We start from the raw sequence: 6,000 nt of genomic DNA, 5'->3' as shown, positions 1-6,000 counted from the left end.
TGTTTTAATGGTCAGGACAGTTGGTTCTACTGCATGCGCCTCTCCAGAAGCTGGGGAACAAGGCAGCCTCCCAGCTTGCTCCCAGTGCAGAGCTGTTGCTGCAGTCTCCTGCCTGCGTGCAAGCCTACCCTGCTGTGTGCCCATGCAGCTGGGCTGGGCTATGTTTAAATGCCTTTAGCTCCGTCCTGAGAAGTCAGGAGCTCCCGAGGTGCTTTGCTTTGGGACCAAAGCTATGGAAATGAAAACTGTAGCACTCTGGCCCACAATATTTATTTATTAGATGAGCAGAAAAGTTAGGAGGAATGAGGATTCACACAGCTGGATTTCCCCAGTGAATTTTTTTTTTTTTTTTTTCTGCTCAGAAATTTTGTCCAAACAATTTTTGAGGCTTTTTTTCTGTTTATCTCCTATTTCCAGGTCTTTGATAGCTGTAACAGATTATGCACCACCATCCCAGTGCTGGCAGTTGGCTCCCACTACTGGAAGATCTGACCGTCCTGTGGCAAGGCGCAGTCCCACCGTCAGCAGGTGGGAATTAGACCTGTTGCTTTGCACCGTGTGGTCCTCTTTGACTCTGTCCCATCGATCTCACTACCAGCGAAAAGCCACGTTAGGGGATCCAGAGAGCAGGATAATTCACTGTATTGTTATTTACTACACACACTTGCATGAGCTCAGTGCTTCACAAACATTGTCTCTTAACTCTTGTAAGGGTGGTCACACGGGAATCAGGTGGAAAACAGAAAACATTGCAAAAATCAATTAATTCAACACCATAATCACATTTGCAAGTTGTTACAGAACGTAAGCCCTGCAAGCAATGTTCACAATGGTTTGCGATGCAAACAGCTCAGCTAACAGTAGGCAGCAGACTCTGGAGCTGCAAACAAAGCTTGATCTGGGATTTTGCCTCAAATTTCTGCTTGCATAGCATTAAAAGACTCATAAAATGGCAGAAAGTAGTGGACCCCACACACAGAAACCATAACTAAAGCTGGTGAAGGAGTACTTGTTGCAGGCGGCAAAATTGGGCAGTTGTGTGAGCTTCACAGAGCACGACATGCAAACCGCCTGATCTTGTGCCGGTCCTGTTATCAAGCAAAGACAGGCTGCTCCATGAAACAGGCATTGCTATGTTGCTCCAGTGGCTGCTCAAGCTGTGAACAGCAATACTGTTTTTTTTTCTTTTCCTTAAAAGACCACAATATATCGTTGCTGAAATGTAAAAATCTGTTGTAGCTTAGTTGTGGCCTCTCTTGGGAGCCTTGGAACAAGACAAATATGACTACTCTGTCCACACAAGGCTGAGCAAAAACACACGACTGAAAATTTGGAAGCTGTTCTTCCTGACCTCAGGGAGGAAACTCCATGCTTCTTTTAGCGTAGCACTGTTTTTCAGTTTTCTTGGTAGGTTGTCCACAGCACAAGCTGCTCTGGCAGGGACCCCGTCCAGCCCTGACCCACTCCAGGGGGCTCCAGAGCTAGGAGAAGCAGCAGCCACCAGCAGCACTGCTGGAGCTGCTGCTGAAGAGCCCGCGGCACTGTGTCCATGGCTCCTTTCCCAGCATCAGGCAGGAGGAATAGCAGCCTCGAAAAGAAAGTCTGTCCGTCTCCCTCCTCCCTTCATTCCTGTGATTAAACTTTGGAATAGGCAATGGGATATTATTGCTTGGGACTCCCTGTATGTTCCCAAAGAGCTGTTTAAAGAATGCTGAGTCGAAGAAATAGAATTTGCCTTCAGTTTCTACCCATGAAGCCTGCAGTTGTTCATGTCTCTTATGTGAGTAAGGGGTATGGTTTAAGTCTCATTCCTGTGGCTTTCCTCCTGTTGGTAATAACATCGTTGCTCCAAGAAGATGCAAATGTTAAAGGAAGGTACCGTCACAGGGAGAAAGGAATGACGTGTCCAGGAAGGACTTTCCTGTCTGGAGACCTGGGCTCGGACTTTGCATTTATTGGAGACTGGTGCTGAGATGAGCATGTGAGTGATGTGGCTGTGCTGCCTTGGTCAGCAAGCAGAGAACTGAGCAAGCAAAATCTGCATTGAAGGGAGCTGTTTGGCAGTGTAGGGGTATGAGTGCACCTACAACAAGTTGCAGCTACTGGATGAATTGCTAAAGATGCTCTGACACGGAGTCTGGAAGTCCAGCCTGCAGGTTATTGTGGGTTTGCAATTTTCTCAGCAGTTCCAAAGTGAAGACAGAGTTTTAGCAATCATGAATATTTGGGTTATTCAGAAGCATTTAGGAGTCTAAATAGAGCAAAACTTAATGAATATTTAGTTCATATGTACAGTATTTATCAAGACGGCATTGGTGTGGGCAGACGTTATCAAGCGCTGGGAGATAAGGCTGAATTTTTGTGCTGCATATTCTAGAAAGAGCAAGCGATTGCCATGCTCGCTTGAGTTCAGTCTAAGGGAAAGGCCATTTCCTGCCCTTTCTCGTCACCTCAGAGCCTCTCAAGGAAGACTTACACCCAGCACCCTGCAGGCCTTCTGCAGGGCAGAGCTGGAGATGACCTGGAAGAGGTCACTCACCAGCGTTACAAGAGCTGCCTCTGCACCATGACCAAGCTCATGGAAGTCCAGCTGCTAACAGGATGTGCTGGAGGCTTGGTTTTGCTACTGACAGACCTCTTGATGGCAAAGAGCTTTCACGAGCAATTGTAAAACAGAAAGGCAACAGATTTTAGTTGTCCCTGAAGGAGAGGGTTTTATGGAAACAGCAGCAGCGTTTAATGCTCTCATTATGTCTAGGTCATTTTATCTGTGCAATTTTATTTTTTTTTCCAATGGGTAGAGATAAAATCTAATCAGAAGTGGCCTACTGCTGTCCTTGTTACCTTGTTAGAATAAAATTTAGGCCTCCAGAAGGTAATAGGCAATAAATATTATCACTATCTCTTTCATGGGAGTAAAGTACCCAGAAGTAAGAGGAAGAAATACGTAGACTGAACCAACGCTGATGACTGGGAGCAAAGAAGCATTAAAAAGACAGAGCATGGTAATGTTCAGCTGCATTGGCTCAGTGGTGCCCTGATACAAAAAATGCAGATTGAAGGGTTTGCACATCATTGTTTAAAGGGTCTGTTTCTTCTGCACTGTGATAAACAGAACACTGTGTAAACACTACCTCGTGTCAAAAGATTAAAATATGCCGTCGCTTGAAGAGCTGTATCGTTACCGTATGTCAACAGAAAAAAATGTGCAAAAGAGCACTTAACTGAATTTGACAGTTTGGGAGGGGCAGTTCTTGTACCATAAGGAGATGAAATCCTTGCATGTTAGGTGATTATTTTCAGTGTTTTGCAGGAGCTGAATTATTCAGGAGTAGGAAACAAACTACTGAGCAGTTTTGCAGGTCTGAGTGCCTCTTCACTGTTATAATGTCCTAATTGTTCTTCGAAATCTGTTGTTAGGGAGGGTCTCACCGACTGAATGCTCTGTCTAATCTAAAATGGCCCATAGTAACATTTCCTGTAGCTTGAAAACAAAATGAGGGGAAAAAAAAAAAAAAAAAAAAAAAAAAAAAAAAAAAAAAAAGGTCCAAGAGGAGAAACAAGGGAGAAGGGGAGAAGGAGAAAAACATGGGAGACTGTTGTATTGTTAATGAACCTTTGAATTGCTACTATTGATGATGAAAAAAAAAGTAAAACGATGAGATGAGATACATTCTGTCATACCTATTTGTAATGTGTCTTACTGTCTCAAAAAACAATGCTGAGGATTCAGGCATCTGTTTCTGCAGGAGAGAGGTACTATAAAACACAAATGATTATGTCTTTGTGGCAGAAGAGGTTAAGCCAAAGTCAATAAAAAAACTGGTGTTTTCAATGGGATTTGGATCAGGTGTAAGTAAGTGATGGGTAACTACAGGGTCTTTGGTCTCTGCCCAGCTCTACCACAGGGTTCCCAAGTGGCCCCCACAAACTAATCCACCTTTTATGCCTCAGTTTCTCTACTTTTCTTAGTCTTCTCAAGTAGCTACCCAAAGGCATAATCAAGCTTAATGGCTCATAAGGTGATTGGAAAACCTTAGAAAGTGCTGCAGAAGTGCAAGGTATTCCTGGTACCCAGCAAATGTTTTCTTTTATGGATGGTTAAACACTTAATGTTTAAGATATGAGGGGTTGGTGAACACAAGTGTTAATAAAAGGTTCCCACAGATTAGGTTTTCTCCTGGGGGTCTACTTTGAACTTCGTTCCTATGTTTATTTAGCTGTGCCTATGTGTGTGTATTGCCCTGCATGTAGCAAAGAGCCAGAAGGACCGAGCCCCTCCCTGAGGAAGCTCTGACAGAGGATCTGTGCAAATGTGCTTCCTCTTCCTTTCACTCCCCAACCTTAAGGTCAGAGGATCTGGAAAATCCTCCTCCACCCTGTGACTTGATCTGACGATTGTAATAGTACCGCGGTTCCCCCTCGCCTTCCGCTCCCCACCCTTCCCTCTCACAGCCCGGTAACCCTTTAAAGCCTTTTCCAGATTGATGCCCATCAATCCTGGACCCCAAGCAGGGGAGCTCGGGCATTCAGTCCTTGCGTTGATGACGGCTAGTAACCCCAGTGTCCCAGGAGGTGTGCTGTTTCTGTGACCCTCGTGGGCCAAGACAACACATGAAAACAGCGTCTCAAAGGGTATTCTGGGGCATTGCTTCCTGCAGCCAGCCAGACAGAGACGAGCCTGGAAAACGCATTAATTATTAACTCAGTTGAAAAGAGTTAACTGCTTTTTTATTTATTTTTTTTTCATGCTTAATCTCCGATATTTGGATTCAGGTCAGTCGAGTCAGGAATTCCTGCCTTTGACTTCCAGCTCTGCTGCAGCGCGAGGGGCCCCGTGGTGGCTGACGGCACCAGTGCTGACGGGAGCATCAGGGCTGCAAGGATGCCATTTGAAGGGTCCTGTTTTGGGTGGAGCTCTGCCATCTGGAGAATTTTCCACTGCTGCTGGCACTACCCTTAAACAATTGCTTTGGGGACTCTTAGGAAGGTCTTTGGGGAGCCCATTATGGCTCACAGGAAAAAGGGACAGTCGACTAAAGGAGTGTCTCCATTTCCACAACACTTTTCCAAGCTGGATGCCAGGCAAAGCCATGAGCATTACCTTTTCTCAGAGCATCCATCAGTCCCGTGAGAGCAGCAAGTCTTACACCATGTGTAGCTCCTTCCATCACCTCGCTGCCTCAGCACAGGGAGCTGGCAGCTGCCTTGCACCTCAGGGCAGGTGAAGGCCACTGCACCCCATGCATGGCCGACAGCAGGGCCCTCCGCACCGTTGGAGAAACCATGAATCAGGCTTCCCTGGAATGGAGAGCTCTTACAAATAAAGAGAAAGCAATGGCATTTGGAGTTGTTTTTATTTGCCTTCTGGCTCTTGAGCTTTCTTTTTTGTCGCACCTGAGTCATATTTTCAAGCTTTTTGCAGCACTCATCAGAGCAAGGAAGTGCCTTTATTTTCAGAGGAAGGCGTGATTTCCATAACAAAGAGCCAATGTGTTGTGACAACACGAGCTATGGGCAGGCAGTAAAACCACCAGAGGCACACACTGCCTATGGCGTGTAGGCCCACACTGTGGCTCAAGATGGAAACCATACCCCTCAAATGGCAGCCTTGGGCTTGCTGAACAGAGCAAGACTGACACACAGTGTGGTGTGCCCCTTCCCACCACCCAAAGCTGAGGGTTTTCAGGCAGCATGGGGCTTTCTGATGGCAAACACCGCAACAGCAAAGAGTCTCGCTAACCTGGTGGCGGGGACATGGCTGGTGCCAGGGTGGGGGCAAGGAGCAGCCATCAGAGGGAAGGCAGCAGCCACGGCAGCCCTGCTGGCCCCAGGCCCGAGTGCCTCACCTCCTCTGGAGGAGCAGGCTGACGTGTCTCCCTGCCTCCCTCCCCACAGCTGCCTGTCTGCAGGAAGAGACCTTGTGGCAGTGACGTGATCCTCAGCGATGGGTTCACATCGCAGATTCACCCCCGCCAGCCGGCTGGTCAGGCGGCCCTT

The sequence above is a fragment of the Aythya fuligula genome, chromosome 1 (genome assembly GCF_009819795.1).
Source record: "Aythya fuligula isolate bAytFul2 chromosome 1, bAytFul2.pri, whole genome shotgun sequence".
Taxonomy (NCBI): Eukaryota; Metazoa; Chordata; class Aves; order Anseriformes; family Anatidae; genus Aythya; species Aythya fuligula.
This window is presented reverse-complemented; position numbering follows the sequence as displayed.